Raw genomic sequence first — 11,676 nt, forward strand, 5'->3', positions numbered from 1 at the left:
ATCAAAATCACTTTTTTTCTGCTTAACTTTCCATCGACTTCGTTTTGGTCCGTCAATAATTTAAGCAAGAACAGGCTTAACAAAATGTAAGACACCCGCATGCCCTAATAGAAATTTCAAACGATTTCATCTATTTTGGTCAGAAGGGGGCCGGCTTCTGGTGAATCTCCCATAGACCTCAATTTAACCACCTTTTCCTCCTCAGTTCCAATGCTTACAAAGCCCAATAGCTCATTCTTTCAATGATTGAAAAACAACGCCACAGCAAAGTAGTGTTTAAAAGCTATTTTGAGAGTTGTTAGTAAAAATTACAAATTAACCGAAAGGTGGAGCAAAATCATAACAAAACTGAGCAATTTTTATAGAGCAAACCTTTTCACTGAAGAAGAAAATGAATTCCTGAATCTGTTTGCATATCATATGGAAAAAGAAAAAAGCATTATGAACAAGAACTGCTGAAGAGGTTTCGTTTTAATGGTCACTCTATAGGACTTTAAATCTACAAACTCAAAAGTTTGAACTACATACAAAACAAACAAAACTATGTGAAAGTACTACTGAAGACGTTTCACTTATAAATGGCCACAACATTAGATTTATCCACAGACTTTACAGTGAGAACTACATACTAAATAAATAGTACCATGTGAAAGTTCTGCTGAAGAGGTTCCATTTGAATAGTCACACCATAGGCTTTTGTCCACAGACTCAAAAGTAAGAACTCCGTAAAAATCAAATCGGATCTTGTGAAAGTACCGCTGAAGAGGATTAATTTGAATGGTCACACTGTGGGACTTTTACTAATCTATGAACTCAAAAGTGGGGACTATATACAAAGCAAACATTACCAGGTGAAAGTACTGCTACGTACTAACAAAGTACTACCAAGTACGAACAAACCAGATGGTACCATGTGAAAGTACTGCTGAAGAGGTTTCATTCGAATGCTAATACGATAGGATTTCATCCACAGACTCAAAAGTTAAAACCACGAACAAACCAGATGGAACCATGTGAAAGTACTATCGAAGAGGCTTCATTGGAATGGTCACACCATACAGGTTTTTATCCAGAAACGGAGAAGTTATTATCCATTTATAGTGGATCGTCGGAAAAAACGAACTCAAGGGCCTTGGCTGGGTGGGGGGCGGGGGTACTCGGCTTACCTTTTGTTGGGTATGTGCTGCTGGCGTCTCAGAGCCCCTACCCCATTATAGTCTATTCTGTGGCCAATTATAGACCCCATCTTAGTCACTTTTGGGCAAATATGCAATTTTCGCGATCCTAACTTAGTAACTTTCTGTTTATGTATCTACCTTATATGAGACCACTTTACTTTTCACATGCAGTACAAACATTCTTGTACGTTTGCTAAACGTAAATATGAAGAACTGTCTTACCCCAAACATCAGAAAATGTGCAACCCCATTCTAGTAACTCTTGAAAATGCGACCCCATTATAGTCAATCCTGTCGTGAAAATGCGACCCCATCCAGCGGCACATCCCCATTAGCATCTTAAAAGGAAGTACTCCCCACGCCAGGCCAAGGAACCGACAAAATAAGTTGAGCCATGTAATGAGGTTTTGTAATCTCGAGGCTCTTTCATATTTCTTACTTAAAGCTGAGGCGAGGAATATCATTCGTTATACCAAGGACTATGTCATTTTCATATAGTGGTTGGTTGTTTCAAAGTTTTACTCTACATAATGAAAGTACTAAGTTGATCACCACGGTGGGTCGCACTGAAGGATTTTGTTCACAGACATTTTTTATTAAAGCAACAGACTTAAGCTTTAAACGACAATAGTTTCAGAAACCTCAAAGTTCTATGTCGCCAATTTTGAAAGCATCACCTTTTGTCAAAGGAAACCCTAAATTATATATCAAATGAAAAGAAACTATTAAGTACTCAGCATGAATGCGAACACTGGGCCGACAATAAATTTCGTATACGTTGAAAATTTTAAGGTGAATTTTCTCCATCTGTTTCTTTGTACCTTAGAAAAAAAATACACGAAGTAGGAGGTGTGGCCTCGACACAGCAGATTGCTATAAAGGGAAAGGAAATGTCCGTTTGCTTATATGCAGGGTTTCTGGACCATACATATTAGTTATTTTGATCAATACATACATATTAGTTATTTTGATCAAACATACATATTAGTTATTTTGATCCTTTGATATAAATGAAAATATCGCCTGATTGAATTGGAGTATCGCTTGGATAGAGTTACAGGGGTTCGTTGAGTCAGGTTGATGCTCAGAGACAATTTTGCGAATGACCAAACGTGTGCCATAGTCCCTTAGACTGAACTGAAATCTTTCTTTCACTAAGTTACGGCAAGGTTATTTCTCACACTAACTTTTAAATCTGTGTTAACCATTCAAATGAAACCTCTTCAACAGTACTTTCACATGGTGCTATTTGTTTTTTGCGCTGTTCTAACTTTTTAGTCTGTGGATGAAATTCCATGGTTTCACCATTCAAGTGAAACCTCTTCAGCAGTACTTTCACACGGTACTATTTATTTAGTATGTAGTTCTCACTTTTGATTCTGCGGATGAAATCCAATGGTGTTACCATTCAAATGATACACCTTCAGCAGTGCTTTCACATGGTACTATTTATTTAGTATATAGTTCTAACTTTTGAGTCAGTAGTCGAAATCCAGTGGTGCTACCATTCAAATGAAACCTCTTCAGTAGTTCTTTCACATGGTACTGTTTATTTAGTATGTAGTTCTAACTTTTGAGTCTGTAGTTGATATCCAACGGTGTTACAATTCAAATGAATCCTCTTTAGCAGACCTTTTGCATAGCAATATTTATTTCTTAGGATGTTAAAAAAGAAATTCTATTTTTGTGAGGTTTTTATTGTTTGTTTCTTTCAGCAATATTTAGATTCGCTTTAACTCACTATTTAGATTCGTCACCAAAATATATTGTTGCTTTTACTTCTGTTTTTTCTTTACTCGTAGAAGTAAACCTTAATAAATCAATGCATGATGCATTCAATGGCATAACCACAGTGGTTAGTCACTGAAGGCCCCTAAATGCGAGAAAAACCATAAAATGTGACCCTTCAATTAAATACTATAAAACAGAAATAAGTAACAATAAAAGAGATTTAATCAAGCAGTGCCTTCCTGTGGTGCTGTTTATTATATTGCGACTAAGGAAAGGCGGCTCATAATTTAGAATTTGTGGATGAAATCATTTTACAATTTAAGCTATTGAGAAGTACTTTCCTCTTTGCTGTAAACGAAGAAATTTTCCTCTAAACTGTGCAGCGTGGCTCTAACTTTTCGGTCTGTGGATTAAACCGTAAACTGTGACCATTAAGGTCAAAGGTAACGAGAAGCACTTTCCTGCGCTGCTGTTTAACTTGCCGTACAAGGTGGTTCTGACTTTCAGGTCTGTGGATAAATTCCCAACGTGTAACCATTCAAATGAATTCAACAGAGCAGTACTTTCCTGCGATATCATGTTTATTAAGCTGTACAAGGTGGTACTTACTACAAGCTAAGATCTACTATTCAAACCAGAAGTAGTTCTAACTTTTGATGGTGTTTATTTTTTTTATTTTTGACGTCTAACATCTGTTTTCAGTCTCTCATGGGTTATATGAAAAATTTATTTTCTAAAGACGAACAAAACCCATCACCATTAAGTCCAAAAAACCTCACAACACTGATGTTTGTAAAGTTGAAATGTCGGTGGGGCATCATTTTCTAAAAGGAACTCTAAATCAGCCTTGTCAGTACGTATAAGATTAGCAAAATATCGACCAGTCCTATTTAGGGAAGCAGATTAGGATTCGATGAACTGAAGGACAATATCTTTTAGAAAAGAACCTGGAAACGAGAGTTTTATCTATTCATTCATTAATTTATTCATTTACTTTTTCAATTTATATTTATTCACTTTAAATATGCCTTTTTCTTCTTCTTTTTTTCAGTCATAGAGGTATGCTGACATTGTAAACCAGAACTAAAATAACATCCATTCGCTACGGGTACACAGAAGATAAGCTTAAATAATAGGGGATCTTTTTTGAGCATTTTCCCTAGGGTCTTTAACAAGTTTTTCTTGACGATGTCCTGGCGACATGGAATGCTTCTAACATAACCTTATACGATGTAAAACTGAAATAATTTAAAACAAACGAGGAAGACACATGGATGTCACAACTAACAATGGAGTTGTAGCTAGATTTTGGACTCGAGCGTGTCTACAACTTTCCTTTTCTGTTAAGTCCCTTATTTAAAGATAAAGTATTTCAAATTTTGATAACGCTTCGAGCTTGTCAATAAGTATGACAAAGATTATTTTTGATTGTTTTCAAATCCTTTTTTCCCACGCTATCAGCAGAAAGGTTGTTTAGATAATGGAAAGTAGTTCTCAAAGTCATTGACCCTTTTGTACAAGAGCAAAAACTTGTTTGATAAGCCGAAACCAAACTTGGCCCTCTCGGGCTCTGCCGGTCAAAACAAAAGCCCACTCCTTAAAGAATGTGATATTGGAGGCAGCCATAACAAACTGCATGTATGTTGTTCCTCTCGGGGAGAATCTCTGGCTAAGTCCTTGTTCAAAACGCACAGAATAAACAGGTCGCGTCGTGTCTATAACACCTGGAGATTTAAAAGCTCAAGAGCAAGCCTTCTACAGTGCAAAACAATTCAACAGCAGAAAGTTCTAGAATCGTCTACTGGGAAATGATCACTTGAAAGGATCAAGTGTTTAAGTCTACGTTACGATCTACGGTCGAGATAGAACAAAGACAATTGCCCAGCCACACCCAAGCTTACTGGTTTCTCACGGAACTACGGTGGCCCACAGATACCATGACAACTTTTTTCTCATGAAAGATCTTTCCACTTCATGTTGTTAACATTTTTCACATGAAAAAACTTTTATCTAGTGACTTATCTCTCTGTCGAGACAAAACGTTTTTGCTGTTGACAAAACTCTTTATTTCTCGTGACAAAACTACTTTTTTTGGCGAGAGATTGAACTTTGTGAACTGTTGGAAGCGCACAGGCAACAGCGCGCAAAAACACATAAAGTTCAAGTTAGGGATTACCCTCCAGCCCCTCCCTTAGTAATTCCTAAGTGCCCAGTTTATTGGCTTAATTCAGTGCCATTTATAGAAGGAACATTTAACTGGTACATAAATGCCTTCGGGCTTTAACTATAACGCGACCAATTTAAGACGCGTCTTATATCCTCGTGTAAATGGTAAAGTATGCGACTTATTTAAAACGAGTCTTCATAAAAGACCCGTTTTGTTTGTCCTCTTTTTAATGGCTTTTCTGTTTGTCTTTTAGAACTCTGTTTAAAATTTTTTCGGTTGAATCTCGACAATCCAGGTTGATGATGTTTATATTTTGTCTTGTCCATCTGCATCTCTTCACGTAACATGAAATTCTATATTGAACAACACTAAGTAAAGGTTACTTTGAACGTGCTCACAGGAAAGAAAGCTCTTCCCCAACATCTGACACGCCTAGGTCAATGTTAAGAGAACCGGTATGCGGTTACCTCGAGTTACGTCACAAGATACAGGAAATACGTGGAAAATATTTGAGATCTCATGAGCGTAAAAATTTGAATTATTTCTTTTCTTTTTTTTTTTCTGCGGTGTCATGCTTAATTTGGAAAGGAAGGCGTATAGAAGTTGGAATAATTAGATAATACAGGATCAGATATCAGACTTTTATAACCTCTTTGTCTACAGTACTACATTATCTTGCTACAACTTAGCCTTGTGCTTTGACGAGAGCATTAATTTTCTAAGGGACAGATAAGATCTGTTAAGTGGAGAATGTTCGCTTACAAAGATTTGACGATTGTTGATTTTGCAAGATAAGAAAAATAAATATTTAAAGTTTACGTTGAAATCAATCTTAACATAGCCCTTCGACCCGACATGTCTTCGGGTCTTTCCATGATATGGTTTGCGAACAAAAGCCAACTGTTTTTTTTTTTGCTTGTTTGTTTGTTTGCGGCTGACATAGTAACTTAAGGTCTTTACTCGATCAAACGCCGCCCTCAATTAAGCGCCGCAGTGGCCAATGAACGTGACCCTCGATTTAACGAAAATAAAGTGAAAATCGTTACAACCATGTTTATGGGTCCCAAGTACAACTTGGCTATTTAGACAATCCAGAGATTTACGATTCTACCTCAGCAAAATAAGAGAGACATCTATGGAACTTTATAAAAACATCTTTCTGTTTGACATAACATTTACAAATGATTTACGGTCAGTAAGTTAAGAAATGTGATTTTTAAATAAACACCTCCCTTGAATAAACGCCGCATCAACTAGCAGAACCTCCGTTGTTACACATTTGTTTGTTTGTTTATTTGTCCTTTTTGTTGCTCTTTTCTGTTTTGTTTTGTTTTGCTTGTTGTTTGTTTGTTTTCAAATTAACTAACAGTATCTCTTATCCGGTGAATCCGGCAAAAGAATCTGCAACTTTTTGAATCCGCTTTCCAGAGTGGAAATTTTTGAATACGCTATGAATCCTGAATCGTGTGGACCCTAAATCCGGATTTTTTTTTATCTGGTGATGAATACGGTATTTAAGATGGCAACCTCGTTCCCAGGTTCTCTCAAGGCGAAGCAAGATGCAAATTTCGCGCGCTTTACGACGCAGGCTCTGTTGCCAATATTCCCAGAGGAGTCCTGGGTAGTAGAGTGAATCCGGATACGTTTCGGATACGTTTGGACAGGCAAATTCGATTTGAATACGATACGTGTGGACGTGGACATTTTTGAATCCGGAAAGAAAAAGTTGCGGATTCAAAAATCCGGATACGTGTGGACGGGGCCTAAGATGGTTGATAAAGTGGAATGGTTCAGATAAAGCCAGGTGTGCAGTTTTTTAAATTTTCGGCCTTGCCCGTGCGCAGCGCAGAGTATTATTCCAACCACGTTACACTAACTGACCATAAGCCACAATGGGTAAACAACAACAAAAAGATTGTGCATGATTTGGGACTCAAAGCATATACAGTGCAACCTTTATATAACGAAGGGCCAAGCTTCGTTATAACGACGTTCTTTTCCATATATTTTACTGTTACTGGGGTAAATAAAATTGTTCGTCATACCGAGGACTTCGTTATATAGAGAGGTTCGTTAGATCGAAGTCCCGCTGTACTACAGCAACTTGGTTTTGGCGGCTATCATAATCAGTATTTTCTATTAACTAAGACTTTTATTGTAAAGTTTTCGCTGCTTTAAGTGTCTGTGATGGTAAAACCAATAAAATGGCTGGCCTCTAGTTCTTTGCATGGCTAGTTGTTTTCAAGCGTAGTATCTCACAAACACACAGTAACAACAGCTGCAGCACAAGGTTGAAGCAAATCGGGTTCAAGGCTCAGAGGTCGACTAGAACTTTTGTAGTATTCTTGCTACGATGCCACATTATTGACAAAATAAATGGGTGAAAAATTCGCCCTATGTAAGGGAATCCAAAACAGTCTTGGATTCTGGATTCCACGCCGTGGATTGCGGATTCCAGGTACTGGATTCTGGATTCTTTGTCAGTGGAAACTGGATTCCAGATCCCAATCGTTGGTGGATTCCAGAATCCTTGAGCTGTATTCCGGATTCCACAGCCCAGGATTCAGAATTCCACAGGTCAAAATTTGCTGGATTCCGCAATTCGGATTCCTTTACATAGGGCGGGAAAATGGCGTGCTTTGGTCCTCGCGCGGCTTGACTATTGATTTCAGGGGAACAAGGGGCGGGGGAGGGCGGAGGTTGGTTGTTTTATCCCCTTTTTACTTCGTCCACAATGTTGCTCTCTACAAAGGATTATAACCAAGTACAGTCAAACCCCGGCCCGTTAATGCAGACACTAAGGGGGTCATAGAAAGTGTCCGTATTAAGGGGGTTGAATGAGGAGAAAATGTTACGGTTTTCTTTCCCCAGGGACAAAGCAAACTGTCCGTATTAATGCCGTGTCCTTAAATGAGCGGGGTTTGACTGTAAAGGCCAAAGAAAAGACAAAAATCAGCAGTTGAAAAGGACGAATTTGTTTTAAAGAGGGCCTTGAGAGTTGATTGGGAAGCAACTGAAAGACATCAGTCACGACAACAAATATTGAAATAAGGTTTCAGTGTCAGAGATGTAGGCAGAGGGTAGACAACAGTCCAACAGTCCATTGGTCCAGTCCATGTTTCACCAGTGCCCTAGCTAGCCTGCGTAGCAGGCGTTTCCTTTGCGGTCTCGGAACAAAGAACGAAAGTCAAAGACCACGCGAAAAATGGAGCGACAAAAAGAGCGGGGAGTTTCTGGCTCTCGTTCCGTATTTGCGCGACCAAAACCAAAAATCCCGTTCCACGTCGTTCCTCGATCTTTCTTTGCTCCTATACCATGACGGAAACGCCTGCTACGCATACTACCGGTGCCCAGAATTGTATGGTTCATAGAAAAGAAACTAAGTTATGTTTCAAACCGTTTCACTGGTTTAGTGTTCACCCTTTTTCTAACGAGCATAACCCTTGAGGGTGGAGTCTGGTTAAAAGCATTGTTTTCCGTTTGTTTCCGCCACTCTCTCGGTTCGGGAGAGGAACAGCGGCTGGCGATCAAGCCTATTTCTGCCCTTTCTCTAAAATATCTATCGAAGGTTTCATTCAATCGAAAAAGTTGAAGTCCTTGGTGCAATAATTTTTGGAGAATTTTTGCATGACGTTTCGAGTGTTTTGAAAGTAGATAATTTAGGGGGGAGAGGGGTATAAAAATGTTCGAAAATTGGAGAATGGCTAGCTCAGTTGGGAGAGCGCCGGTCTGCTCAGCGGGAGGTCGCGGGTTCAAACCCCGGCCGGAACAACATTCAGGGTCTTTAAATAAATGAGGAGAAAGTGCTGCCTTTGCAGTGACATGTGCAAACAGTTGGACTTTCTAGTCTTCTCGGACACTTATCTGGTTCTTGTGTGACGTAAAAGAACACACACCACTGTTCGAAAAGACTAGGGGACGTGGATCCCCATGGTGTGGCCAACCTTTCCGGGGCTGTGTGGGTTATCTGCAAGGACACATTTAAATTGGAGCCTCGCTCTGTTGTGTGTTCCGCACCATATGGTGGAAGTGATTACTAAATAAATAAACTTGGGGGATGTTAAAACTTAAAATATTAAGTGAATAATAAGTAGATAAATACCAGACAGTCCAACACCACAACAAGGTGCCTCTGATTCCATTAGCGGACTAACTGGTTTATGAGTATACCTTTTCTAGCCTAATTAATTTCTTTCCAAATCAACATTATTCCTCCCCTCCCAAAAAAACACCCGTACTACCCCCCTTAATCCAGCAAATGCGCTTAACATGACATAGCTAGATATCACCTTTTAAAGTACTACTAAAGTAGTTTCATTTGAATGGTAACACAATTTGATTTTACCAACGGACTCAATAGTTACGGACTCTCCGTGTTTTACTTTCACTCAACCTCACCTACGGCCTGTTTACATGGAGATGGAGGACCCCAGACAGGTGACGTAACATGTGGCGGGTCACCCCACCTATCATGTAAACATGATCAAATTAAAATGAGAGATTATATGCACAGGCGGGTTACCCCACCTAAGCGGGTTATCTCACCTACCTGGGGTCCCCCACCTCCATGTAAACAGGCCCTTAGGCTTGGAATAAAAAGATAAAATTTTTCTGTGGCTCACACGTTCGCAATGGATTTTGCCAGACAAACATTACAAGAGCTGAGTTAGTATGGACTACCCCGCCTGTTTCAGCTGTTTAGCTCTGGAGGAGTGTACATTGCGTAATCATTATAACGTTTTTGTTACAGAAAAAATCAGTTTTCCTTTTCCTTTGATTTCCTTTTGAGTATCACGGCCCTGTTTCTCGGCAGGCGTGTAACTAAAAACGTTAGGGTTGTACACCTGTACAAAATGGTAATACTGAATAAACTTGTTGTTGTTGTTGTCGGGTTAAAAAAATCGAGCAAATCAAATCGGCGAATAATAAGAAGGCAAACAATTAAAAGATTATTTTATATAGCACAGTTTGGCTCAATTCATTTGACCCAGCTTATTTTTTTCTAACACAACGAACTGTTCTGTTTGACACAAGAGCGTCAGTTTTGAGAAAAGCGACGTGATTCATTGGTGGACCGAATCTTAGGGCCTGTTTACATGGAGGTGGAGTACCCCGCCTGTCCATACAATCTCTCATTTTAATGTGATCACGTTTACATGTTAGGTGGGGTAACCCGCCACATGTTACCTCACCTACCTGGGGTCCCCCACCTTCATGTAAACAAGCTCTTAAATCATATATTCAGAGAAAAAGGATGAGAAAATAACGCGCGGGTAGCAAGCTGAGTGGTATAAAGCGTGAACGCGTTGTTTCCACCTAGGCCTGGGTTCGGAGTAGACAAAGTAGGGCACGATTACGTCAACTTTGGGTGCCTTTGTCGGCAGAAACAATGTGGCAATCATCGGCAAAACATCACTCATTAAAATTTGTAAATGAAAATCTGAGATACAGTCAACTTTCTCTAAGACGGACACTTTTTGGACCGACACTAAGTGTCCCTCATAGAGAGATGTTCGTCTTATAAAGCAGCAAATAAAGGGAGTAAAGAAAGGCAGGGACCAACTCTAGGTGTCTATTTTACGGAGGTGTCCGTTAGAAGTTAAGAGAGAATTGACTGAACTACTAGCTTGTTGGCTTAATTAATGAGGGTGCTACAAAAAGAATTTTTCAAAGAACTTTACAACTTGCCAAGATCATTTTATGTACAGTAAAACGCTTAAGCTTACAACCTTACCTCACCTAAGGCACCTAAAAAAGATCTGGGACTCGAAGCGGAGTGGGAGGGGATTTGAAAAATTGCGCGTACCCTCGGGAAAATTCTGGCTACGCCCCTGCAGTCGGTCTTTTACAACACTGTCCCGCTTAAAACCTTTTCGTGGTTTCTCTTTAAACAAATTGCGTCAATTTCAAGAAACGAAATTAAACAGCCTGCCTTCTGATTGATAACGCAAAAATCAGAGGAAAAATACGTCAAATTTAAATAATATTAAAAAGATTGTCTACTAATTGATAACGCAGAGAAAATACTGCAGAACTGCATGATAAAACCGATAACAAAAGATAAAGGAACAGCAAATAGCTAACCGGACTTTCGATCGCAGACGAGAATTACACAACAAAGTTGCTAAACGAATCGAATCGAAGTGTTTAGAGCAAAAAAATTTCACTGAATCTAAACTACAGCATAAAGGAACAAAATAGTGAAAAAAAAACTTACCGTTTCAAAGCGAACAATGCAGACCAGTTTCAAGATAGAATATCCACCAAGCACATCTTTGACGCAAAAGATCGGATTTTGGTCACTCTGGGTAAGGCAAGATAAAAGAAAAACTCAAATGGAACAAAAAATGACAGCACTTTACCCAATGGATAAAAGGTCTTATTCAACTGAGCTATTTATTAGACATTCAGAATAAAATCAGCTGAACAGGGAAACTTCCAGATGGTCGTTCTATTTTGCTCCCAAGTCTCTGGATTGCCACACATCCGGAATAGTGAGTAAGTAACCAAGCCTACACACTTTTCAAGCTTCTTCACAACTTACAATACAATACTTTATTGAAAGTGGCGCATACTCCTAGCTACATCAGATGGATTAGT

At 39.1% G+C, this 11,676-nt stretch overlaps 1 protein-coding gene across 1 annotated transcript in view; it reads right to left on the reverse strand.

The window, feature by feature from the left end:
* LOC140948596 (GATA-binding factor 2-like) overlaps positions 1-11,419 on the reverse strand; it is a 32,970-nt gene extending 21,551 nt beyond the window's left edge. The window contains exon 1 of the mRNA XM_073397863.1: positions 11,294-11,419. The gene's annotated coding sequence lies outside the window, so the exon portion shown is untranslated. The remainder of the gene's footprint in view (positions 1-11,293) is intronic.
* Between the last annotated feature and the right edge of the window lie 257 nt (positions 11,420-11,676).

This window comes from Porites lutea, chromosome 9 (assembly GCF_958299795.1).
Source record: "Porites lutea chromosome 9, jaPorLute2.1, whole genome shotgun sequence".
Lineage (NCBI taxonomy): Eukaryota > Metazoa > Cnidaria > Anthozoa > Scleractinia > Poritidae > Porites > Porites lutea.